General features: G+C 48.3%; 1 pseudogene; it reads right to left on the bottom strand.

The window, feature by feature from the left end:
- Positions 1-6,822: 6,822 nt before the first annotated feature.
- LOC135567205 (ryanodine receptor 2-like) lies at positions 6,823-27,675 on the bottom strand (annotated as a pseudogene).
- Positions 27,676-27,881: the final 206 nt, after the last annotated feature.

The raw sequence follows: 27,881 nt of genomic DNA, 5'->3' as shown, positions 1-27,881 counted from the left end.
GACACAGTCCTGTTAATCAACTAGTACTCTGCAGGCAGGACATCTAGAGAGACACAGTCCTGCTAACAACTAGTACTCTGCAGGCAGGACATCTAGAGAGACACAGTCCTGTTAACAACTAGTACTCTGCAGGCAGGACATCTAGAGAGACACAGTCCTGTTAACAACTAGCACTCTGCAAGGCAGGACATCTGAGAGACACAGTCCTGTTAATAACTAGTACTCTGCAGGCAGGACATCTAGAGAGACACAGTCCTGTTAACAACTAGTACTCTGCAGGCAGGACACCCAGAGAGACACAGTCCTGCTTAACAACCAGTACTCTGCAGGCAGGACATCTAGAGAGACACAGTCCTGTTAACAACTAGTACTCTGCAGGCAGGACATCTGAGAGAGACACAGTCCTGTTAATCAACTAGTACTCTGCAGGCAGGACATCTAGAGAGACACAGTCCTGTTAACAACTAGTACTCTGCAGGCAGGGACATCTAGAGAGACACAGTCCTGTTAACAACTAGTACTCTGCAGGCAGATAGACATCTATAGAGACACAGTCCTGTTAACAACTAGTACTCTGCAGGCAACACATCTAGAGAGACACAGTCCTGTTAATAACTAGTACTCTGCAGGCAGGACATCTAGAGAGACACAGTCCTGTTAACAACTAGTACTCTGCAGACAGGACATCTAGAGAGACACAGTCCTGTTAACAACTAGTACTCTGCAGGCAGGACATCTAGAGAGACACAGTCCTGTTAGCACAACTAGTACTCTGTGCAGGCAGGACATCTAGAGAGACACAGTCCTGTTAACAACTAGTACTCTGCAGGCAGTGACATCTGAGAGAGCACAGTCCTGTTAACAACCAGTACTCTGCAGGCAGTGACATCTAGAGAGACACAGTCCTGTGTAACAACTAGTACTCTGCAGGCAGGGACATTCTGAGAGACACAGTCCTGTTAACAACCAGTACCTGCAGGCAGGCAGGACATCTAGAGAGACACAGTCCTGTTAACAACCAGTACTCTGCAGGCAGGACATCTAGAGAGACACAGTCCTGTTAACAACTAGTACTGCAGTGCAGGCAGGGACATCTAGAGAGAGCACAGTCCTGTTAACAACCAGTACTCTGCAGGCAGGCAGGACATCTAGAGAGACACAGTCCCTGTTAACAACTAGTACTCTGCAGCAGGCAGGACATCTAGAGACATGCAGTCCTGTTAACAACTAGTACTCTGCAAGGGCAGTGACATCTAGAGAGACACAGTCCTGTTAACAACCAGTACTCTGCAGGCAGGACATCTAGAGAGACACAGTCCTGTTAACAACTAGTACTCTGGCAGGCAGGACATCTAGAGAGACACAGTCCAGTCAACAACTAGTACCTCAGCAGGCAGGACATCCTAGAGAGACACAGTCCTGTTAACAACTAGTACTCTAGCAGGCAGGACACCTCAGAGAGACACAGTCCTGTTAACAACTAGTACTCTGCAGGCAGGACATCTAGAGAGATCACAGTCCCAGCTAACAATCTAGTACTCTGCAGGCAGGACATCTATAAGAGACACAGTCCTGTTAACAACCAGTACTCTGCATGGCAGGACATCTAGAGAGACACAGTCCATGTTAACAACGAGTACTCAGCAGGCAGGACATCTGGAGAGACACAGTCCTGTTAACAACTAGTACTCTGCAGGCAGGCAGGACATCCAGAGAGACACAGTCCTGTTAACAACTAGTACTCTGCATAGGCAGGACATCTAGAGAGACACAGTCCTGTTAACAACTAGTACTCTGCAAGTGAGTGACATTCAGAGAGACACAGTCCTGTTAACAACCAGTACCTGCAGGCATGTGACATCTAGAGAGACACAGTCCTGTTAACAACCAGTACTCTGCAGGCAGGACATCTAGAGAGACACAGTCCTGTTAACAACTAGTACTCTGCAGGCAGACATATCTAGAGAGACACAGTCCTGTTAACAACCAGTACTCTGCAGGCAACGACATCTAGAGAGACACAGTCCTGTTAACAACTAGTACTCTGCAGGCAGCGACATCTAGAGAGACACAGTCCTGTTAACAACTAGTACCTTGCATGCAGTGACATCTAGAGAGACACAGTCCTGTTAACAACTAGTACTCTGCAGGCAGGACATCTAGAGAGACACAGTCCTGTTAACAACCAGTACTCTGCAGGCAGGACATCTAGAGACACAGTCCTGCTAATAACATAGTACCTGCAGGCAGGACATCTAGAGAAGGCACAGTCCTGTTAACAACTAGTACTCAGCAGGCAGGACATCTAGAGAGACACAGTCCTGTTAATAACCAGTACTCTGCAGGCAGGACATCTAGAGAGACACAGTCCTGTTAACAACTAGTACTCTGCAGGCAGGACATCTAGAGAGACACAGTCCTGTTAACAACTAGTACTCTGCAGGCAGGACATCTAGAGAGATCACAGTCCTGTTAACAACTAGTACTCTGCAGGCAGGACATCTAGAGAGACACAGTCCTGTTAACAACTAGTACTCTGCAGGCAGGACATCTAGAGAGACACAGTCCTGTTAACAACTAGTACTCTGCAGGCAGTGACATCTAGAGAGACACAGTCCTGTTAACAACTAGTACTCTGCAGGCAGGACATCTAGAGAGACACAGTCCTGTTAACAACTAGTACTCTGCAGGCAGGACATCCAGAGAGACACAGTCCTGTTAACAACTAGTACTCTGCAGGCAGGACATCTAGGAGAGACACAGTCCTGTTAACAACTAGTACTCTGCAGGCAGGGACATCTAGAGAGACACAGTCCTGTTAACAACTAGTACTCTGCAGGCAGGACATCTAGAGAGACACAGTCCTGTTAACAACTAGTACTCTGCAGGCAGGACATCTAGAGAGACACAGTCCTGTTAACAACTAGTACTCTGCAGGCAGGCAGGACATCTATGAGAGACACAGTCCTGTTAACAACTAGTACTCTGCAGGCAGGACATCTAGAGAGACACAGTCCTGTTAACAACTAGTACTCTGCAGGCAGGCAGGACATCTAGAGAGACACAGTCCTGTTAACAACTAGTACTCTGCAGGCAGGCAGGACATCTAGAGACATAGTCCTGTTAACAACTAGTACTCTCATGCAGGCAGGACATCTAGAGAGACACAGTCCTGTTAACAACTAGTACTCTGCAGGCAGGACATCTAGAGACACAGTCCTGTTAACAACTAGTACTCTGCAGGCAGGACATCTAGAGACACAGTCCTGTTAACAACTAGTACTGCAGGCAGGACATCTAGAGAGACACAGTCCTGTTAACAACTAGTACTCTGCAGACAGGACACCTAGAGAGACACAGTCCTGTTAACAACTAGTACTCTGCAGGCAGGACACCTAGAGACACAGTCCTGTTAACAACTAGTACTCTGCAGGCAACACACCTAGAGAGACACAGTCCTGTTAACAACTAGTACTCAGCAGGCAGGACATCTAGAGAGACACAGTCCTGTTAACAACTAGTACTCTGCAGGCAGGACATCTAGAGAGACACAGTCCTGTTAACAACTAGTACTCTGCAGGCAGGACACCTAGAGAGACACAGTCCTGTTAACAACTAGTACTCTGCAGGCAGGACATCTAGAGAGACACAGTCCTGTTAACAACTAGTACTCTGCAGGCAGGACATCTAGAGAGACACAGTCCTGTTAACAACTAGTACTCTGCAGGCAGGACATCTAGAGAGACACAGTCCTGTTAACAACTAGTACTCTGCAGGCAGGACATCTAGAGAGACACAGTCCTGTTAACAACTAGTACTCTGCAGGCAGGCAGGACATCTAGAGAGACACAGTCCTGTTAACAACTAGTACTCTGCAGGCAGGACATTAGGACATCTAGAGAGACACAGTCCTGTTAACAACTAGTACTCTGCAGGCAGGACATCTAGAGAGACACAGTCCTGTTAACAGTACTCTGCAGGCAGGACATACTCTGCAGGCAGACAGGACATCTAGAGAGACACAGTCTGTTGACAACTAGTACTCTGCAGGCAGGAGGACATCTAGAGAGACACAGTCCTGTTAACAACTAGTACTCTGCAGGCAGGACATCTAGAGAGACACAGTCCTGTTAACAACTAGTACTCTGCAGGCAGGACATCTAGAGAGACACAGTCCTGTTAACAACTAGTACTCTGCAGGCAGGACATCTAGAGAGACACAGTCCTGTTAACAACTAGTACTCTGCAGGCAGGACATCTAGAGAGACACAGTCCTGTTAACAACTAGTACTCTGCAGGCAGGAGGACATCTAGAGAGACACAGTCCTGTTAACAACTAGTACTCTGCAGGCAGGACATCTGAGAGAGACACAGTCCTGTTAACAACTAGTACTCTGCAGACAGGCAGACACCTAGAGAGACACAGTCCTGTTAACAACTAGTACTCTGCAGGCAGGCAGGACATCTAGAGAGACACAGTCCTGTTAACAACTAGTACTCTGCAGGCAGGACACCTAGAGAGACACAGTCCTGTTAACAACTAGTACTCAGCAGGCAGGCAGGACATCCTGTTAACAACTAGTCCTGTAGGCAGGACATTAAGAGACACAGTCCTGCAACTAGTACTCTGCAGGCAGGCAGGACATCTAGAGAGACACAGTCCTGTTAACAACTAGTACTCAGCAGGCAGGACATCTAGAGAGACACAGTCCTGTTAACAACTAGTACTCTGCAGGCAGGACATCTAGAGAGACACAGTCCTGTTAACAACTAGTACTCTGCAGGCAGGACACCTAGAGAGACACAGTCCTGTTAACAACTAGTACTCTGCAGGCAGGCAGGACATCTAGAGAGACACAGTCCTGTTAACAACTAGTACTCTGCAGGCAGGACAGGCAGGACATAGTACTAGAGAGACACAGTCCTGTTAACAACTAGTACTCAGCAGGCAGGACATCTAGAGAGACACACAGTCCTGTTAACAACTAGTACTCTGCAGGCAGGCAGGACATCTAGAGACACAGTCCTGTTGACAACTAGTACTCTGCAGGCAGGACATCTAGAGAGACACAGTCTGTTAACAACTAGTACTCTGCAGGCAGGGACATCTAGAGAGACACAGTCCTGTTAACAACTAGTACTCTGCAGGCAGGACACCTAGAGACACAGTCCTGTTAACAACTAGTACTCTGCAGACAACACATCTAGAGAGACACAGTCCTGTTAACAACTAGTACTCTGCAGGCAGGACATCTAGAGAGACACAGTCCTGTTAACAACTAGTACTCTGCAGGCAGGGACATCTAGAGAGACACAGTCCTGTTAACAACTAGTACTCTGCAGGCAGGACATCTAGAGAGACACAGTCCTGTTAACAACTAGTACTCTGCAGGCAGGACATCTAGAGAGACACAGTCCTGTTAACAACTAGTACTCTGCAGGCAGGACATCTAGAGAGACACAGTCCTGTTAACAACTAGTACTCTGCAGGCACAGGACATCTAGAGAGACACAGTCCTGTTAACAACTAGTACTCTGCAGGCAGGACATCTAGAGAGACACAGTCCTGTTAACAACTAGTACTCTGCAGGCAGGACATCTAGAGAGACACAGTCCTGTTAACAACTAGTACTCTGCAGGCAGGCAGGACATCTAGAGAGACACAGTCCTGTTAACAACTAGTACTCTGCAGGCAGGACACCTAGAGAGATACAGTCCTGTTAACAACTAGTACCTGCAGGCAGGACATCTAGAGAGACACAGTCCTGTTAACAACTAGTACTCTGCAGGCAGGACATCTAGAGAGACACAGTCCTGTTAACAACGTAGTACTCTGTAGGCAGAGACTAAGGTGGTAGTGTGTACGGCCCAGTACATCACTGGGGCCAAGCTTCCTGCCATCCAGGACCACTATACCAGGCGGTGCCAGAGGAAGGCCCTAAGAATTGTCAAAGACTCCAGCCACCACAAGCCATAGACTGTTCTCTCTACAACAAGACGCAAGCGGTGTGTACCGACGCCAAGTCTGGGTCCAAGGCAGGCATCTAAACAGTCCTGTTAACAACCTGCAAACCATAAGACTCCTGGAACAGCTAATCAAAAGCTACCCAGACCCTATCCAGGCGAAGCAGAGGAAGGCCCTAAGAATTCAAAGACTGCCACCACAAGTCTGTTTATTATCTACGGCAAGCGGCACCGGAGCAAGTCTGGGTCCAAGAGGCTTGTAAACAGCTTCTACCCAATTACTTTAAGACTGAACAGCTAATCAAATGGCTACCCAGACCCCCCTTTTAACTCCTGCTGCTACTCTCTGTTTATTATCTATGCATTAGCACTTTACCTCTACCTACATGTACATACTACCTCAATTACTTTGACTAACCGGGTGTCCCCTGACTACCCAGACCCCTTTACCCTGCTGCTACTCTCTGTTTATTATCTATGCAGAGTCACTTTAACTCTACCTACATGTACATACTACCTCAATTACCTTTGATAACCGGTGTCCCCCTGTACAAAGCCTCCTACTGTTATTTTACTGCTGCTCTTTAATTATTTTTTACTTAACATTAATTTTTATTAAACCTGCATTGTTGGTAAAGGGTTTGTAAAGTCAGCATTTCACTGTAAAGGTGAAAACCCGGTTGTATGTGGCGCATGTGACAAATACCATTTGATTTGATTTGCAAATATCAGGGTGTCTTTGGTACCTGCAGTTTGACAGGCTCTGGGAGTTTCATCTGGAGCAGTCCTTTAGGGCACCTTCCCCCCTCTCCCTCCTCTCCAGGCCCTCCCCCTCCTCTTCTCCTCCCTTTAGTGACATCACTCGGCCTGTCCGCTGGCGTGTCCGCGGGCGTGTCCCCTCCTCTGAGAACACGCTTGCCCTATCAGCTGTAGAATGTTCTTCAGGTCTCCGTTATGGAACACTCCCATGATCAGTAAGGTATAGAACAACTTAATGAGAGGAACGAACAGGAACTCGGTGCTGCCTATAGGATCTCTGACGTGTAGACTCCTCGCCACCGCCTCCGTCAGCATCTCTATGGTCTTGGTCTTCAGGACGTCCAGGGAACTTCTGGGCTGAACTGGAAGCAGTCGGCTCCGCTGCAGATGAAGGAGGGGGAGAGAAGTGCATTCTGGGGCGGAGAGAGGTGCTCAGGCCGATCTCGGCAGGCCGTGCTTCTTGGTCTCAAGCCGGGAACAGAGTGATGGACTTGGTCTCGTCCGTCATGGGGACGATGTATTCATTGTTCATCATGAGTCGCGCCGTTGCATAGGTACTGAGGATAGAAGAAATCGCTTTATTGTCCATTTGGTTAGAACAGGAATGAATCCTCTGCCTTTTTTTACCCCACACTATGAGAAGAACCCCTGGACGTAGAGCATGTTGTGGTAGTTAAGTGCCTTGCTCAAGGGCACAATGGTAGATCTGACACCAGCAGCCCACCTTTAGCCAGTTCAGTCTCCATTTTTTCATCAACCGGGACTTAATGCGATTACGGACGGTTGAGCTAACGTAGGCTAATGCGATTAGCATGAGGTTGAGCTAACGTAGGCTAATGCGATTAGCATGAGGTTGAGCTAACGAGGCTAGCATGAGGTTGAGCTAACGTAGGCTAATGCGATTAGCATGAGGTTGAGTTTTTGCACGTAGGCTAATGCGATTAGCATGAGGTTGAGCAACGTGAGGATTAGCATGAGGTTGAGCTAACGAGGCTAATGCGATTAGCATGAGGTTGAGCTGCAGGCTAACGACACATGAGGTTGAGCTAACGTGCGATTAGCATGAGGTTGAGCTAACGTAGGCTAATGCGATTAGCAAGGTTGTATTTTCCCAGGACATAGACATATCTGATATGGGTAGAAAGATTAAATTCTTGTTAATCTAACTGCACTGTCCAATTTACAGTAGCTATTACAGTGAAATAATACCATGCTATTGTTTGAGGAGAGGTGCACAGTTCTGAACTTGAAAAGTTATTAGTAAACCAATTAGGCACATTTGGGCAGTTTTGATACAACATTTTGAACATAAATATAATGGTTCATTGGATCAGTCTAAAACTTTGCACATACATTGCTGCCATCTAGTGGCCAAAATCTAAATTGTGCCTGGGCTGGAATAATACATTATGGCCTTTCTCTTGCATTCCAGAGATGATGGTACAAAAACAAGAGAACGGTTGTTGTTTTCTTTGTATTGTGTTCTACCAGATCTAATGTGTTATGTTCTCTTACATTCATTTCACATTTCCAAAAACTTCTAAGTGTTTCCTTTCAAACGGTTCCAAGAATGTGCATATCCTTGCTTCAGGTCCTGAGCTACAGGCAGTTAGATATGGGTATGTCATTTTAGGCAAAAACTGAAAAACTAGCGACATTCCGGTTCCTGGCCCTCCTCTCTAACCTGTGGGCTAGCTACCTGAGGTGGATGTCTATGAGCAGGTCGTAGTATCCAGTCCTGAGGAGACCAGGCATGTACTTGTTCTCTATGGCGTAGAGCAGCTGTGCCTCGTCGGCGTGGGAGCAGAGGGCGTGGGCCACACGGTTGTTCCCCAGAGCGCACACAGCAGAGTACAACCTCAGAGTATGGTAGTGGAACTTCAACAGATCCTTCTGCTCAGTCAACTCCAGGATATCAACTGACCTGGGGAGGAGGAGGAGGAGGAGGGGGGGAGGAGGAAGAGGAGGAGAGGGGGAGGAGGACGAAGAGGGGAAGAAAGATGACAAGGGGGAGGAGGAAGAGGAGGAAGAGGAGGAGAGGGGGAGGGGAGGACGAAGAGGGGAAGAAAGATGACAAGGGGGAGGAGGAGGAAGAGGAGGAAGATGACAAGGGGGAGGAGTAGGAAGAGGAGGAAAAGGAGGAGGAAGATGAGGAGGAGGAGGAAGAGTAGGGGGAGGAGGATGACAAGGGGAGGTGGAGGAGGAAGAGGAGAAGGAGGAGGAAGAGGGGGAGAGATGGAGGAGGGGGAGAGGTAGAGAGGAGGAGGGGAGAGATAGAGGAGGAGGAGGGGGAGAGATAGAGGAGGAGGAGAGGTAGAGGAGAAGGAGGGGGGGGAGGAGAGAGGTAGAGGAAGAGGGGAGGGGGAGAGGTAGAGGAGGAGGAGGAGGAGGAGGGGAGAGGTAGAGGTGGAGGAGGAGAGGTAGATGAGGGAGGAGGGGAGGATGAGGAGGGGGAGGAGGGAGGAGGGGGAGGAGGAAAGAGGTAGAGGAGGAGGAGGATGGGGAGCGGTAGAGGTAGAGGAGGAGGAGGCGGGGGAGAGGTAGAGGAGGGGGAGAGGGGGAGGCGGGGGGAGGTAGAGGAGGGGGAGGAGGAAAAGGCGGAGGGGGACACAGAAGGTTAATAAACTGACATACAGCTTAGTGAGGAACTTCCTGATTGCAACAACATTTGATTGCTTCTCATACATTACATTCTGCTATCGTTCCCCTTTTCTGCTATCGTTCCCCTTCTCTGCTATCATTCCCCTTTTCTGCTATCATTCCCCTTCTCTGCTATCGTTCCCCTTCTCTGCTATCGTTCCCCTTCTCTGCTATTGTTCACCTTTTCTGCTATCGTTCACCTTCTCTGCTATCGTTCCCCTTCTCTGCTATCGTTCCCCTTCTCTGCTATCGTTCACCTTTTCTGCTATCGTTCACCTTTTCTGCTATCGTTCGCCTTTTCTGCTATCATTCACCTTTTCTGCTATCGTTCCCCTTCTCTGCTATCGTTCACCTTTTCTGCTATCATTCCCCTTCTCTGCTATCGTTCCCTTCTCTGCTATCGCTCCCTTCTCTGCTATTGTTCACCTTTCTGCTATCGCTCACCTTCTCTGCTATCGGTCACCTTCTCTGCTATCGCTCCCCTTTTCTGCTATCGCTCACCTTCTCTGCTATCGCCCTTCTCTGCTATCGCTCCCCTTTCGCTATCGCTCACCTTCTCTGCTATCGCTCACCTTCTGCCATCGCCCCTTCTCTGCTATCGCTCCCCTTCTCTGCTATCGCTCACCTTCTCTGCCATCGCTCCCCTTCTCTGCTATCGTTCCCATTTTCTGCCATCGCTCACCTTCTCTGCTATCGCTCACCTTCTCTGCTATCGTTCCATTTTCTGCTATCGCTCACCTTCTCTGCTATCGCTCACCTTCTCTGCCATCGCTCACCTTTCTGCTATCGCTCACCTTTTCTGCTATCGCTCCCCTTCTCTGCTATCGCCCCTCTCTGCCATCGCTCCCCTTCTCTGCCATCGTTCCCTTCTCTACTATCGCTCACCTTTTCTGCTATCGTCACCTTTTCTGCTATCGCCACCTTCTCTGCTATCGCTCACCTTTTCTGCTATCGCTCACCTTCTTTGCTATCGCCCCTTTTATGCTATCGCTCTCCTTTTCTGCTATCGCTCGCCTCTTCTCTACTAATGTTCACCTTCTCTGCTATCGCTCACCTTCTTTGCTATCGTTCCCCTTTTCTGCTATCGTTCCCCTTTTCTGCTATCGCTCACATTCTCTGCTATCGTTCACCTTCTCTGCTATCGTTCCCCTTTTCTGCTATCGCTCCCCTTTTCTGCTATCGTTCACATTCTCTGCTATCGTTCCCCTTCTCTGCTATCGTTCACCTTCTCTGCTATCGCCCCTTTTCTGCTATCGTTCCACTTTTCTGCTATCGCTCACATTCTCTGCTATCGCTCCCCTTCTCTGCTATCATTCACCTTTTCTGCTGTCGTTCCCCTTCTCTGCCATCGCCCCACTTCTCTGCTATCGCTCCCTTCTCTGCTATCGCTCACCTTCTCTGCTATCGTTCACCTTCTCTGCTATCGTTCACCTTCTCTGCTTTATCGTTCCCTTCTCTGCTATCGTCATCTTCTCTGCCATCGCTCACCTTCTCTGCTATTGTTCACCTTCTCTGCTATCGCTCCCCTTCTCTGCTATCGCTCCCCTTTTCTGCTATCGCTCCACTTTTCTGCTATCGCTCACATTCTCTGCTATCATTCACCTTTTCTGCTGTCGCCCCTTCTCTGCTATCGTTCCACTTCTCTGCTATCGCTCCCCTTCTCTGCTATCGTTCACCTTCTCTGCTATCGCTCACCTTCTCTGCTATCGCTCACCTTCTCTGCTATCGCCCCTTCTCTGCTATCGTTCTCCTTCTGCTATCGCTCACCTTCTCTGCTATCGTTCACCTTCTGCTATCGTTCCCCTTCTCTGCCATCGCTCCCCTTTCTGCTATCGTTCCCCTTTTCTGCTATCGCTCTTCTCTGCTATCGCTCACCTTTTCTGCTATCGCTCACCTTTTCTGCTATCGTTCCCCTTTTCACTATCGCTCCCCTTCTCTGCTATCGCTCCCTTTTCTGCTATCGCTCACCTTTCGAATAAGACATTTAAAAATCTATAGGTAGTTACATTTTTGACAGATATTGTTGTACTATATATAAAGCCCTCCCTCACTCCTGCCGAGTGGGACAGGGCAGGGCCATCACCTGTTCTCCTCAGGTATATGCAGGGACATGAACTGGAGCGGTTCAGAGCAGGTGACCAGCCAGCCATGGCGGTCGTTGACCCGGGACACGTCCACCTTGAGGAAGTGGTTGGGTACCCTGCTCCACAGCACCGGGGTCAGGAACTGGACATGCAGTCTGGGAGGACACTGGGGACAGGAGTTCCTCCTCTCACTCTTAAACAGTCCCGCTGACAGGGGCATGACGTTCTAGTAACATAGAAACAGACAGGTTTAGGGTTAGGTTCTGGGAGGGGACAGGAGTTCCTCTTTTCACTCTTAAACAGTCCCGGGGACAGGGGCATGACATTCTAGTAACATAGAAACAGACAGGTTTAGGGTTAGGTTCTGGGAGGGGACAGGAGTTCCTCCTCTCACTCTTAAACAGTCCCATGGGGACAGGGCATGACGTTCTAGTAACATAGAAACAGACAGGTTTAGGGTTAGGTTCTGGGAGGGGACAGGAGTTCCTCCTCTCACTCTTAAACAGTCCCGGGGACAGGGGCATGACGTTCTAGTAACATAGAAACAGACAGGGTTAGGGTTAGGTTCTGGGAGGGGACAGGAGTTCCTCCTCTCACTCTTAAACAGTCCCGGGGACAGGGGCATGACGTTCTAGTAACATAGAAACAGACAGGTTCAGGGTTAGGTTCTGGGAGGGGACAGGAGTTCCTCCTCTCACTCTTAAACAGTCCCGGGGACAGGGGCATGACGTTATAGTAACATAGAAACAGACAGGGTTAGGGTTAGGTTCTGGGAGGGGACAGGAGTTCCTCCTCTCACTCTTAAACAGTCCCGGGGACAGGGGCATGACGTTCTAGTAACATAGAAACAGACAGGGTTAGGGTTAGGTTCTGGGAGGGGACAGGAGTTCCTCCTCTCACTCTTAAACAGTCCCACTGACAGGGGCATTATATTCTGATGGAGAAAGAAATGGAGGGTTGTGGGTTAGGGACATAATTCACTTCATCAGTCTTTCAAAGGTCAAACTACGGCTTTACAAAACTGTACTTCCGACAAAAAGTGGTGATCTATTTTTTTTGCGTGACATTTAAAAAAAAAATCAAACATATAAATAAATACTTGGATTGAAACATACAACAGGCTTTACAGTCCTGGATCTACTGTAGAGGTCAGAGTCCTGGAGCTACTGTAGAGGTCAGAGTCCTGGAGCTACTGTAGAGGTCAGAGTCCTGGAGCTACTGTAGAGGTCAGAGTCCTGGAGCTACTGTAGAGGTCAGAGTCCTGGAGCTACTGTAGAGGTCAGAGTCCTGGAGCTACTGTAGAGGTCAGAGTCCTGGAGCTACTGTAGAGGTCAGAGTCCTGGAGCTACTGTAGAGGTCAGAGTCCTGGAGCTACTGTAGAGGTCAGAGTCCTGGAGATACTGTAGAGGTCAGAGTCCTGGAGCTACTGTAGAGGTCAGAGTCCTGGAGCTACTGTAGAGGTCAGAGTCCTGGAGCTACTGTAGAGGTCAGAGTCCTGGATCTACTGTAGAGGTCAGAGTCCTGGAGCTACTGTAGAGGTCAGAGTCCTGGAGCTACTGTAGAGGTCAGTGTCCTGGAGCTACTGTAGAGGTCAGAGTCCTGGAGCTACTGTAGAGGTCAGAGTCCTGGAGCTACTGTAGAGGTCAGAGTCCTGGAACTACTGTAGAGGTCAGAGTCCTGGGAGCTACTGTAGAGGTCAGAGTCCTGGAGCTACTGTAGAGGTCAGAGTCCTGGAGCTACTGTAGAGGTCAGAGTCCTGGAGCTACTGTAGAGGTCAGAGTCCTGGAGCTACTGTAGAGGTCAGAGTCCTGGAGCTACTGTAGAGGTCAGAGTCCTGGAGCTACTGTAGAGGTCAGAGTCCTGGAACTACTGTAGAGGTCAGAGTCCTGGAGCTACTGTAGAGGTCAGAGTCCTGGAGCTACTGTAGAGGTCAGAGTCCTGGAGCTACTGTAGAGGTCAGAGTCCTGGAGCTACTGTAGAGGTCAGAGTCCTGGAGCTACTGTAGAGGTCAGAGTCCTGGGAGCTACTGTAGAGGTCAGGAGTCCTGGAGCTACTGAGGGTCAGAGTCCTGAGCTACTGTAGAGGTCAGAGTCCTGGAGCTACTGTAGAGGTCAGAGTCCTGGAGCTACTGTAGAGGTCAGAGTCCTGGAGCTACTGTAGAGGTCAGTGTCCTGGAGCTACTGTAGAGGTCAGAGTCCTGGAGCTACTGTAGAGGTCAGAGTCCTGGATCTACTGTAGAGGTCAGAGTCCTGAGCTACTGTAGAGGTCAGAGTCCTGGAGCTACTGTAGAGGTCAGAGTCCTGGAGCTACTGTAGAGGTCAGAGTCCTGGAGCTTCTGTAGAGGTCAGAGTCCTGGAGCTACTGTAGAGGTCAGAGTCCTGGAGCTACTGTAGAGGTCAGAGTCCTGGAGCTACTGTAGAGGTCAGAGTCCTGGAGCTACTGTAGAGGTCAGAGTCCTGAGCTACTGTAGAGGTCAGAGTCCTGGAGCTACTGTAGAGGTCAGAGTCCTGAGCTACTGTAGAGGTCAGAGTCCTGGAGCTACTGTAGAGGTCAGAGTCATGGAGCTACTGTAGAGGTCAGAGTCCTGGAGCTACTGTAGAGGTCAGAGTCCTGGAGCTACTGTAGAGGTCAGAGTCCTGGAGATACTGTAGAGGTCAGAGTCCTGGATCTACTGTAGAGGTCAGAGTCCTGGAGCTACTGTAGAGGTCAGTCCTGGAGCTACTGTAGAGGTCAGAGTCCTGGAGCTACTGTAGAGGTCAGAGTCCTGAGCTACTGTAGAGGTCAGAGTCCTGAGCTACTGTAGAGGTCAGAGTCCTGAGCTACTGTAGAGGTCAGTGTCCTGGAGCTACTGTAGATGTCAGAGTCCTGGAGCTACTGTAGAGGTCAGAGTCCTGAGCTACTGTAGAGGTCAGAGTCCTGGAGCTACTGTAGAGGTCAGAGTCCTGGAGCTACTGTAGAGGTCAGAGTCCTGGAGCTACTGTAGAGGTCAGAGTCCTGGAGCTACTGTAGAGGTCAGAGTCCTGGAGCTACTGTAGAGGTCAGAGTCCTGGAGCTACTGTAGAGGTCAGAGTCCTGGAGCTACTGTAGAGGTCAGAGTCCTGGAGCTACTGTAGAGGTCAGAGTCCTGGAGCTACTGTAGAGGTCAGTGTCCTGGAGCTACTGTAGAGGTCAGAGTCCTGGAGCTACTGTAGAGGTCAGAGTCCTGGATCTACTGTAGAGGTCAGTGTCCTGGAGCTACTGTAGAGGTCAGAGTCCGGGAGCTACTGTAGAGGTCAGAGTCCTGGAGCTACTGTAGAGGTCAGAGTCCTGGAGCTACTGTAGAGGTCAGAGTCCTGGAGCTACTGTAGAGGTCAGAGTCCTGGATCTACTGTAGAGGTCAGAGTCCTGGAGCTACTGTAGCGGTCAGAGTCCTGGAGCTACTGTAGAGGTCAGAGTCCTGGAGCTACTGTAGAGGTCAGAGTCCTGGAGCTACTGTAGAGGTCAGAGTCCTGGAGCTACTGTAGAGGTCAGAGTCCTGGAGCTTCTGTAGAGGTCAGTGTCCTGGAGCTACTGTAGAGTTCAGAGTCCTGGAGCTACTGTAGAGGTCAGTGTCCTGGAGCTACTGTAGAGGTCAGAGTCCTGGAGGTACTGTAGAGGTCAGAGTCCTGGAGCTACTGTAGAGGTCAGAGTCCTGGAGCTACTGTAGAGGTCAGAGTCCTGGAGCTACTGTAGAGATCAGAGTCCTGGAGCTACTGTAGAGGTCAGAGTCCTGGAGCTACTGTAGAGGCCAGAGACCTGGAGCTACTGTAGAGGTCAGAGTCCTGGAGCTACTGTAGAGGTCAGAGTCCTGGAGATACCGTGAGGTTAGAGTCCTGGAGATACTGTAGAGGTCAGAGTCCTGGAGCTACTGTAGAGGTCAGAGTCCTGGAGCTACTGTAGAGGTCAGAGTCCTGGAGCTACTGTAGAGGTCAGAGTCCTGGAGCTACTGTAGAGGTCAGAGTCCTGGAGCTACTGTAGAGGTCAGAGTCCTGGAGCTACTGTAGAGGTCAGAGTCCTGGAGATACTGTAGAGGTCAGAGTCCTGGAGATACTGTAGAGGTTAGAGTCCTGGAGATACTGTAGAGGTCAGAGTCCTGGAGCTACTGTAGAGGTCAGAGTCCTGGAGCTACTGTAGAGGTCAGAGTCCTGGAGCTACTGTAGAGGTCAGAGTCCTGGAGTCCCTGGAGCTACTGTAGAGTTCAGAGTCCTGGAGCTACTGTAGAGGTCAGTGTCCTGGAGCTACTGTAGAGGTCAGAGTCCTGGAGGTACTGTAGAGGTCAGAGTCCTGGAGCTACTGTAGAGGTCAGAGTCCTGGAGCTACTGTAGAGGTCAGAGTCCTGGAGCTACTGTAGAGATCAGAGTCCTGGAGCTACTGTAGAGGTCAGAGTCCTGGAGCTACTGTAGAGGTCAGAGTCCTGGAGCTACTGTAGAGGTCAGAGTCCTGGAGCTACTGTAGAGGTCAGAGTCCTGGAGATACTGTAGAGGTTAGAGTCCTGGAGATACTGTAGAGGTCAGAGTCCTGGAGCTACTGTAGAGGTCAGGAGTCCTGGAGCTACTGTAGAGGTCAGAGTCCTGGAGCTACTGTAGAGGTCAGAGTCCTGGAGCTACTGTAGAGGTCAGAGTCCTGGAGCTACTGTAGAGGTCAGAGTCCTGGAGCTACTGTAGAGGTCAGAGTCCTGGAGATACTGTAGAGGTCAGAGTCCTGGAGATACTGTAGAGGTCAGAGTCCTGGAGATACTGTAGAGGTCAGAGTCCTGGAGCTACTGTAGAGGTCAGAGTCCTGGAGCTACTGTAGAGGTCAGTGTCCTGGAGCTACTGTAGAGGTCAGAGTCCTGGAGCTACTGTAGAGGTCAGAGTCCTGGAGCTACTGTAGAGGTCAGAGTCCTGGAGAGGTACCTGGAATAGAGGTCAGAGTCCTGGAGATACTGTAGAGGTCAGAGTCCTGGAGCTACTGTAGAGGTCAGAGTCCTGGAGCTACTGTAGAGGTCAGAGTCCTGGAGCTACTGTAGAGGTCAGAGTCCTGGAGATACTGTAGAGGTCAGAGTCCTGGAGCTACTGTAGAGGTCAGAGTCCTGGAGCTACTGTAGAGGTCAGAGTCCTGGAGCTACTGTAGAGGTCAGAGTCCTGGATCTAGTAGAGGTCAGAGTCCTGGATCTACTGTAGAGGTCAGAGTCCTGGAGCTACTGTAGAGGTCAGAGTCCTGGAGCTACTGTAGAGGTCAGTGTCCTGGAGCTACTGTAGAGGTCAGAGTCCTGGAGCTACTGTAGAGGTCAGAGTCCTGGAGCTACTGTAGAGGTCAGAGTCCTGGAGCAACTGTAGAGGTCAGAGTCCTGGAGCTACTGTAGAGGTCAGAGTCCTGGAGCTACTGTAGAGGTCAGAGTCCTGGAGCTACTGTAGAGGTCAGAGTCCTGGAGCTACTGTAGAGGTCAGAGTCATGGAGCTACTGTAGAGGTCAGAGTCCTGGAGCTACTGTAGAGGTCAGAGTCCTGGAGCTACTGTAGAGGTCAGAGTCCTGGAGCTACTGTAGAGGTCAGAGTCCTGGAGCTACTGTAGAGGTCAGAGTCCTGGAGATACTGTAGAGGTCAGAGTCCTGGATCTACTGTAGAGGTCAGAGTCCTGGAGCTACTGTAGAGGTCAGTGTCCTGGAGCTACTGGAGGTCAGAGTCCTGGAGCTACTGTAGAGGTCAGAGTCCTGGAGCTACTGTAGAGGTCAGAGTCCTGGAGCTACTGTAGAGGTCAGAGTCCTGGAGCTACTGTAGAGGTCAGAGTCCTGGAGATACTGTAGAGGTCAGAGTCCTGGATCTACTGTAGAGGTCAGAGTCCTGGAGCTACTGTAGAGGTCAGTGTCCTGGAGCTACTGTAGAGGTCAGAGTCCTGGAGCTACTGTAGAGGTCAGAGTCCTGGAGCTACTGTAGAGGTCAGAGTCCTGGAGCTACTGTAGAGGTCAGAGTCCTGGAGCTACTGTAGAGGTCAGTGTCCTGGAGCTACTGTAGATGTCAGAGTCCTGGAGCTACTGTAGAGGTCAGAGTCCTGGAGCTACTGTAGAGGTCAGAGTCCTGGAGCTACTGTAGAGGTCAGAGTCCTGGAGCTACTGTAGAGGTCAGAGTCCTGGAGCTACTGTAGAGGTCAGAGTCCTGGAGCTACTGTAGAGGTCAGAGTCCTGGAGCTACTGTAGAGGTCAGAGTCCTGGAGCTACTGTAGAGGTCAGTGTCCTGGAGCTACTGTAGAGGTCAGAGTCCTGGAGCTACTGTAGAGGTCAGAGTCCTGGATCTACTGTAGAGGTCAGTGTCCTGGAGCTACTGTAGAGGTCAGAGTCCGGGAGCTACTGTAGAGGTCAGAGTCCTGGAGCTACTGTAGAGGTCAGAGTCCTGGAGCTACTGTAGAGGTCAGAGTCCTGGAGCTACTGTAGAGGTCAGAGTCCTGGATCTACTGTAGAGGTCAGAGTCCTGGAGCTACTGTAGCGGTCAGAGTCCTGGAGCTACTGTAGAGGTCAGAGTCCTGGAGCTACTGTAGAGGTCAGAGTCCTGGAGCTACTGTAGAGGTCAGAGTCCTGGAGCTACTGTAGAGGTCAGAGTCCTGGAGCTTCTGTAGAGGTCAGTGTCCTGGAGCTACTGTAGAGTTCAGAGTCCTGGAGCTACTGTAGAGGTCAGTGTCCTGGAGCTACTGTAGAGGTCAGAGTCCTGGAGGTACTGTAGAGGTCAGAGTCCTGGAGCTACTGTAGAGGTCAGAGTCCTGGAGCTACTGTAGAGGTCAGAGTCCTGGAGCTACTGTAGAGATCAGAGTCCTGGAGCTACTGTAGAGGTCAGAGTCCTGGAGCTACTGTAGAGGTCAGAGTCCTGGAGCTACTGTAGAGGTCAGAGTCCTGGAGCTACTGTAGAGGTCAGAGTCCTGGAGATACCGTAGAGGTTAGAGTCCTGGAGATACTGTAGAGGTCAGAGTCCTGGAGCTACTGTAGAGGTCAGAGTCCTGGAGCTACTGTAGAGGTCAGAGTCCTGGAGCTACTGTAGAGGTCAGAGTCCTGGAGCTACTGTAGAGGTCAGAGTCCTGGAGCTACTGTAGAGGTCAGAGTCCTGGAGCTACTGTAGAGGTCAGAGTCCTGGAGATACTGTAGAGGTCAGAGTCCTGGAGATACTGTAGAGGTTAGAGTCCTGGAGATACTGTAGAGGTCAGAGTCCTGGAGCTACTGTAGAGGTCAGAGTCCTGGAGCTACTGTAGAGGTCAGAGTCCTGGAGCTACTGTGAGGTCAGAGTCCTGGAGATACTGTAGAGGTCAGAGTCCTGGAGATACTGTAGAGGTTAGAGTCCTGGAGATACTGTAGAGGTCAGAGTCCTGGAGATACTGTAGAGGTCAGAGTCCTGGAGCTACTGTAGAGGTTAGAGTCCTGGAGATACTGTAGATGTCAGAGTCCTGGAGATACTGTAGAGGTCAGAGTCCTGGAGATACTGTAGAGGTCAGAGTCCTGGAGCTACTGTAGAGGTCAGAGTCCTGGAGATACTGTAGAGGTCAGAGTCCTGGAGATACTGTAGAGGTCAGAGTCCTGGAGCTACTGTAGAGGTCAGAGTCCTGGAGCTACTGTAGAGGTCAGAGCCCTGGAGCTACTGTAGAGGTTAGAGTCCTGGAGATACTGTAGAGGTCAGAGTCCTGGAGATACTGTAGAGGTCAGAGTCCTGGAGCTACTGTAGAGGTCAGAGTCCTGGAGCTACTGTAGAGGTCAGAGCCCTGGAGCTACTGTAGAGGTTAGAGTCCTGGAGATACTGTAGAGGTCAGAGTCCTGGAGATACTGTAGAGGTCAGAGTCCTGGAGCTACTGTAGAGGTCAGAGTCCTGGAGCTACTGTAGAGGTCAGAGCCCTGGAGCTACTGTAGAGGTCAGAGTCCCACAGAGACAGGAGCTTTGTGGGTGACGTCCCCTTAGTGTGTGGGTTTAAGAAGAACCTGATCTGATGCAGAGACAGGTACGTGAAGTACACAGAGGTCTCATCAGTGGTGCAACGACCAAAGAAAGCCATTCAGAGGCCTACAGAGAGAGACAAACCTCATAACCTTCCACAACCAGTGGAGAGAGACTGCTCCACGTTGACTTTTCCCAGGCAGCCCATATCTGAGCCCTATTTGTGGCCCCCCGCTCTCCATCCTGTCAGTACAGAGCTGTATAGTGTGTCCTGTTCCTCCCTCCCGCTCACCTTAATACGTCCTAGTTCAAACTGAAAGATGCTGGGGCTGGTGGCCTGAGCGAACACAGCAGGGAACAACTTGGTACTGGGCTCCACCTGCAGAGAGAGAACACAGAGACACAGCTATTAAAACACAGGATATGGACACATCACATCCTGTTCCCTATATAGAACACTACTGTTAACCAGAGCCCTATTCCCTATATAGAACACTACTGTTGACCAGAGCCCTATTCCCTATATAGAACACTACTGTTAACCAGAGCCCTATTCCCTATATAGAACACTACTGTTAACCAGAGCCCTATTCCCTATATAGAACACTACTGTTAACCAGAGCCCTATTCCCTATATAGAACACTACTGTTGACCAGAGCCCTATTCCCTATATAGAACACTACTGTTGACCAGAGCCCTATTCCCTATATAGAACACTACTGTTAACCAGAGCCCTATTCCCTATATAGAACACTACTGTTGACCAGAGCCCTATTCCCTATATAGAACACTACTGTTAACCAGAGCCCTATTCCCTATATAGAACACTACTGTTGACCAGAGCCCTATTCCCTATATAGAACACTACTGTTGACCAGAGCCCTATTCCCTATATAGAACACTACTGTTGACCAGAGCCCTATTCCTATATAGAACACTACTGTTAACCAGAGCCCTATTCCCTATATAGTACACTACTGTTGACCAGAGCCCTATTCCCTATATAGAACACTACTGTTGACCAGAGCCTATTCCCTATATAGAACACTACTGTTAACCAGAGCCCTATTCCTATATAGAACACTGTGTTGACCAGAGCCCTATTCCCTATATAGAACACTACTGTTAACCAGAGCCCTATTCCCTATATAGAACACTACTGTTAACCAGAGCCCTATTCCCTATATAGAACACTACTGTTAACCAGAGCCCTATTCCCTATATATAGAACACTACTGTTGACCAGAGCCCTATTCCCTATAGAACACTACTGTTGACCAGAGCCCTATTCCCTATATAGAACACTACTGTTAACCAGAGCCCTATTCCCTATATAGAACACTACTGTTGACCAGAGCCCTATTCCTATATAGTACACTACTGTTGACCAGAGCCCTATTCCCTATATAGTACACTACTGTTGACCAGAGCCCTATTCCCTATATAGTACACTACTGTTGACCAGAGCCCTATTCCCTATATAGTACACTACTGTTGACCAGAGCCCTATTCCCTATATAGTACACTACTGTTGACCAGAGCCCTATTCCCTATATAGTACACTACTGTTGACCAGGGCCCAATGTCAGAATAATAGTAGAGAGAACAATTTATTTCAGATTTGATTTCTTTCATCACATCCCCAGTGGGTCAGAAGTATACATGCATGTTTCGGGTAGCCTTCCACAAGCTTCCCACAATAAGTTGGGAGAATTTTTGCCCATTCCTCTTGACAGAGCTGGTGTCTGAGCTGAGTCAGGTTTGTAAGGCCTCCTTGCTCGCACACGCTGTTTCAGTGCTGCCCACACATTTTCTATAGGATTGAGGTCAGGGTTTTGTGATGGCCACTCCAATACAGTGACTCTGTTGTCCTTAAGCCATTTTTCCACAACTTTGGGAGTATGCTTGGGGTCATTGTCCATTTGGAAGACCCATTTGCAGCAAAGCTTTAACTTCCTGACTGATGTCTTGAGATGTTGCTTCAATATATCCACATAATTTTCCTACCTCATGATGCCATCTATTTTGTGAAGTGCACCAGTCCCTCTTGCATTAAAGCACCCCCACAACATGATGCTCCCACCCGCGTGCTTCACGGTTGGGATGGTGTTCTTCAGCTTGCAAGCATCCCCCTTTTTCTTCCAGACATAACGATGGTCGTTATGGCCAAACAGTTATATTTCTGTTTCATCAGACCAGAGTACATTTCTCCAAAAAGTACAATCTTTGTCCCCATGTGCAGTTGCAAAACGTAGTCTGGCTTTTTATAGGACTCATTTTACTGTGGATATAGATACTTTTGTACCTGTTTCCACCAGCATCTTCACAAGGTCATTTTTCTGTTGTTCTGGGATTGATTTGCACTTTCGCACTGAAAATACGTTCATATCTTGGAGACAGAATGCGTCTCCTCCCTGAGTGGTATGACGACTGCGTGGTCCCATGGTGTTTATACTTGCGTACTATTGTTTGTGCAGATGAACGTGGTACCTTCAGACGTTTGGAAATTGCTCCCAAGGATGAACCAGACTTGGAGGTCTACAGTATTTTTTCTGAGTTCTTGGCTGATTTCTTTTGATTTTCCTATGATGTCAAGCAAAGAGGCACTGAGTTTGAAGGTAGACCTTGAAATACATCCACAGTACACCTCCGATTGACTTAAATGATGTCAATTAGCTTATCAGAAGCTTCTAAAGCCATGACATCGTCTTCTGGAATTGTCCAAGCTGTTTAAAGGCACAGTCAACTTAGTGTATGTAAACTTCTGACCCCCTGGAATTGTGATTTCTATTTTTTATTTTTTTTATTATTTAAATATTTAACCAGGCAAGTCAGTTAAGAACATTCTTATTTTCAATGACGGCCTGGGAACAGTGGTTTAACTGCCTGTTCAGGGGCAGAACGACAGATTTGTACCTTGTCAGATCGGGGGTTTGAACTCGCAACCTTCTGGTTACTAGTCCAACGCTCTAATCACTAGGCTACCCTGCCGCCCCATTATAAGTGAAATAATCTGTCTGTAAACAATTGTTGGAAAAATGACTTGTGCCAAAGTAGATGTCCTAACCGACTTGCCAAAACTATAGTTTGTTAACAAGAAATTTGTGAAGTGGTTGAAAATCAAGTTTTAATAACTCCAACAAGTGTATGTAAACTCAACATTGTCAACACGTATCTGTACAGTCGTGGCCAAAAGTTTTGAGAATGACACAAATAAACATTTTCTCAAAGTCTGCTGCCTCAGTTTGTATGATGGCAATGTTCATATACTCCAGAATGTTATGAAGAGTGATCAGATGAATTGCAATTAATTGCAAAGTCCCTCTTTGCCATGCAAATGAACTGAATCCCCCCAAAACATTTCCACTGCATTTCAGCCCTGCCACAAAAGGACCAGCTGACATCATGTCAGTGATTCTCTCGTTAACACAGGTATGAGTTCTGACGAGGACAAGGCTAGAGATCACTCTGTCAAGCTGATTGAGTTCAAATAACAGACTGGAAGCTACAAAAGGAGGGGGGTGCTTGGAATCATTGCTCTTCCTCTGTCAACCATGGGTACCTGCAAGGAAACACGTGCCGTCATCATTGCTTTGCACAGAAAAGGCCTTCACAGGCAAGGATATTGCTGCCAGTAAGATTTCACCCATTTATCAGATCACCAAGAACTTAAAGGAGAGCGGTTAAATTGTTGTGAAGAAGGCTTCAGGGCGCCCAAGAAAGCCCCAGGACCGTCTCCTAAAGTTGATTCAGCTGCGGGATCGGGGCACCACCAGTACAGAGCTTGCTCAGTAATGGCAGCAGGCAGGTGTGAGTGCATCTGCACGCACAGTGATGCAAAGATTTTGGAGGATGGCTTGGTGTCAAGAAGGGCAGCAAAGACGCCTCTTCTCTCCAGGAAAAACATCAGGGACAGACTGATATTCTGCAAAAGTACAGAGATTGAACTGCTGAGGACTTGGGTAAAGTCGTTTTCTCTGATGAACCCCCATTCCGATTGTTTGGGGCATCTGGAAAAAAGCTTGTCCGGAGAAGACAAGGTGAGCGCTACCATCAGTCCTGTGTCATGCCAACAGTAAAGCATCCTGAGACCATTCATGTGTGGGGTTGCTTCTCAGCCAAGGGAGTGGGCTCACTCACAATTTTGCCCAAGAACACAGCCATGAATAAGAATGGTACCAACACATCCCCCGAGAGCAACTTCTCCCAACCATCCAGGAACAGTTTGGTGACAAACAATGCCTTTTCCAGCATGATGGAGCACCTTGCCATAAGGCAAAAGTGATAACTAAGTGGCTCGGGGAACAAAACATAGATATTTTGGGTCCATGGCCAGGAAACTCCCCAGACCTTAATCTCATTGAGAACTTGTGGTCAATCCTCAAGGCGGGTGGACAAACAAAAACCCACAAATTCTGACAAACTCCAAACATTGATTATGCAAGGATGGGCTGCCATCAGTCGGGATGTGGCCCAGAAGTTAATTGACAGCATGCCAGGGCGGATTGCAGAGGTCTTGAAAAAGAAGGGTCAACACTGCAAATATTGACTCTTTTCATCAACTTCATGTAAATGTCAATAAAAGCCTTTGACACTTATGAAATGCTTGTAATTATACTTCAGTGTTCCATAGTAACATCTGACAAAAATATCTAAAGACACTGAAGCAGAAAACTTTGTGAAAATTATATTTGTGTCATTCTCAAAACATTTGGCTACGACTTACAGTCATGGTCCACATTGTCAGCAAGGAGTGTCTGCTAAATGACTCACTGACTGTAAGTGACTCTGAATCAGACCGTCTGCTAAATGACTCACTGACTGTAAGTGACTCTGGATCAGAGTGTCTACTAAATGACTCACTGACTGTAAGTGACTCTGAATCAGACCGTCTGCTAAATGACTCACTGACTGTAAGTGACTCTGAATCAGACCGTCTGCTAAATGACTCACTGACTGTAAGTGACTCTGGATCAGAGTGTCTACTAAATGACTCACTGACTGTAAGTGACTCTGGATCAGACCGTCTGCTAAATGACTCACTGACTGTAAGTGACTCTGGATCAGAGTGTCTACTAAATGACTCACTGACTGTAAGTGACTCTGGATCAGACCGTCTGCTAAATGACTCACTGACTGTAAGTGACTGACTCAGAGCGTCTGCTAAATGACTCACTGACTGTAAGTGACTCTGGATCAGACCGTCTGCTAAATGACTCACTGACTGTAAGTGACTCTGGATCAGAGTGTCTACTAAATGACTCACTGACTGTAAGTGACTCTGGATCAGACCGTCTGCTAAATGACTCACTGACTGTAAGTGACTGACTCAGAGCGTCTGCTAAATGACTCACTGACTGTAAGTGACTCTGGATCAGACCGTCTGCTAAATGACTCACTGACTGTAAGTGACTCTGGATCAGACCGTCTGCTAAATGACTCACTGACTGTAAGTGACTCTGGATCAGACCGTCTGCTAAATGACTCACTGACTGTAAGTGACTGACTCAGAGCGTCTGCTAAATGACTCACTGACTGTAAGTGACTCTGAATCAGACCGTCTGCTAAATGACTCACTGACTGTAAGTGACTCTGGATCAGAGCGTCTGCTAAATGACTCACTGACTGTAAGTGACTCTGGATCAGAGTGTCTGCTAAATGACTCACTGACTGTAAGTGACTCTGGATCAGAGCGTCTGCTAAATGACTCACTGACTGTAAGTGACTCTGAATCAGACCGTCTGCTAAATGACTCACTGACTGTAAGTGACTCTGGATCAGTCCGTCTGCTAAATGACTCACTGACTGTAAGTGACTCTGGATCAGACCGTCTGCTAAATGACTCACTGACTGTAAGTGACTGACTCAGAGCGTCTGCTAAATGACTCACTGACTGTAAGTGACTCTGGATCAGACCGTCTGCTAAATGACTCACTGACTGTAAGTGACTGACTCAGACCGTCTGCTAAATGACTCACTGACTGTAAGTGACTCTGGATCAGACCGTCTGCTAAATGACTCACTGACTGTAAGTGACTGACTCAGAGCGTCTGCTAAATGACTCACTGACTGTAAGTGACTCTGAATCAGACCGTCTGCTAAATGACTCACTGACTGTAAGTGACTCTGGATCAGAGCGTCTGCTAAATGACTCACTGACTGTAAGTGACTCTGGATCAGAGTGTCTGCTAAATGACTCACTGACTGTAAGTGACTCTGGATCAGAGCGTCTGCTAAATGACTCACTGACTGTAAGTGACTCTGGATCAGAGTGTCTGCTAAATGACTCACTGACTGTAAGTGACTCTGGATCAGAGCGTCTGCTAAATGACTCACTGACTGTAAGTGACTCTGAATCAGACCGTCTGCTAAATGACTCACTGACTGTAAGTGACTCTGGATCAGTCCGTCTGCTAAATGACTCACTGACTGTAAGTGACTCTGGATCAGACCGTCTGCTAAATGACTCACTGACTGTAAGTGACTGACTCAGAGCGTCTGCTAAATGACTCACTGACTGTAAGTGACTCTGGATCAGACCGTCTGCTAAATGACTCACTGACTGTAAGTGACTGACTCAGACCGTCTGCTAAATGACTCACTGACTGTAAGTGACTCTGGATCAGACCGTCTGCTAAATGACTCACTGACTGTACGTGACTGACTCAGAGCGTCTGCTAAATGACTCACTGACTGTAAGTGACTCTGAATCAGACCGTCTGCTAAATGACTCACTGACTGTAAGTGACTCTGGATCAGAGCGTCTGCTAAATGACTCACTGACTGTAAGTGACTCTGGATCAGAGTGTCTGCTAAATGACTCACTGACTGTAAGTGACTCTGGATCAGAGCGTCTGCTAAATGACTCACTGACTGTAAGTGACTCTGAATCAGAGCGTCTGCTAAATGACTCACTGACTGTAAGTGACTCTGAATCAGAGCGTCTGCTAAATGACTCACTGACTGTAAAAGTGACTCTGGATCAGACCGTCTGCTAAATGACTCACTGACTGTAAGTGACTCTGAATCAGAGCGTCTGCTAAATGACTCACTGACTGTAAGTGACTGAATCAGAGCGTCTGCTAAATGACTATCATGTAAATGTAGCAATAGGAGGTTGATGACCATGTGGTAACAGCGCTGTGTCTCCACCTGGTAGTACGTGCTGAGCTCCTTCCCGTTGGCAGTGAAGGTTAGCAGTCCGTTAACTGTGTCCACCAGACATCCAATCTCCAGACCGTTGTTGTTCCGGCCCTGACCAGGACTCGTACTCTCTCCAGCCCACACCATGTAGCAGTTACTACGCTTGATGCTATAGACAGAGACAGCAGTTACTACGCTTGATGCTATAGACAGAGACAGAGACAGTAGCTACTATGCTTGATGCTATAGACAGAGACAGTAGTTACTACGCTTGATGCTATAGACAGAGACAGTAGTTACTACACTTGATGCTATAGACAGAGACAGAGACAGCAGTTACTACGCTTGATGCTATAGACAGAGACAGTAGTTACTACGCTTGATGCTATAGACAGAGACAGTAGTTACTACGCTTGATGCTATAGACAGAGACAGTAGTTACTACGCTTGATGCTATAGATAGAGACAGAGACAGTAGTTACTATGCTTGATGCTATAGACAGAGACAGAGACAGTAGCTACTACGCTTGATGCTATAGATAGAGACAGAGACAGTAGTTACTATGCTTGATGCTATAGACAGAGACAGAGACAGTAGTTACTACGCTTGATGCTATAGACAGAGACAGAGACAGTAGCTACTACGCTTGATGCTATAGATAGAGACAGAGACAGTAGTTACTATGCTTGATGCTATAGACAGAGACAGAGACAGTAGTCACTACGCTTGATACTATAGACAGAGACAGAGACAGAGACAGTAGCTACTACACTTGATGCTATAGACAGAGACACTTCACAATCATCGTTTTACAGTACAACCACAACCATAAAAGAAGAAACATTTGATATGTGAAATTCTAAATATTTCAACCACATAAGAAGCATAGTATGAGTAATGAGTATGACTAGCAGGATATTTGAGTATCAGTTCTGATTGAGTCTGAACACAGGACCGTGTGTGTGTGTGTGCGTGCATGTGTCCTCAGCTTGACCCCAGGAACCCCCAGATATCTGACCTCGTGAACTTTGCCCTTCTCGTCTCCCAGGGTTACGGTGACGGTGCGGACCTTTTGGAGGTCGAAGGCCATGTCGTACTGGTGGAAGTCAGAGGTCACCCAGCCAACCCACACACTGCTGGGCTCCTGACCTGGGAAGATCCTCACTGAGTAGTAGTACTGGGGAAAGACCATGGACATATAGTGTTATATTAGGTTATAAAGGGTTATATAAGGTTATACGGGTTATATAGGGTTATATGGGGTTATAAAGGGCTATATATGATTATAAAGGGTTATATAAGGTTATAAAGGGCTATATAGGGTTATATAGGGTTATATAAGGTTATAAAGGTTATATAGGGTTATATAAAAGGTTATATAAG

This window comes from Oncorhynchus nerka, unplaced genomic scaffold (assembly GCF_034236695.1).
Source record: "Oncorhynchus nerka isolate Pitt River unplaced genomic scaffold, Oner_Uvic_2.0 unplaced_scaffold_2380, whole genome shotgun sequence".
NCBI lineage: Eukaryota > Metazoa > Chordata > Actinopteri > Salmoniformes > Salmonidae > Oncorhynchus > Oncorhynchus nerka.
Note: the sequence above shows the minus strand (reverse complement) of the source record. Positions and strands in the feature narration are given on the sequence as shown.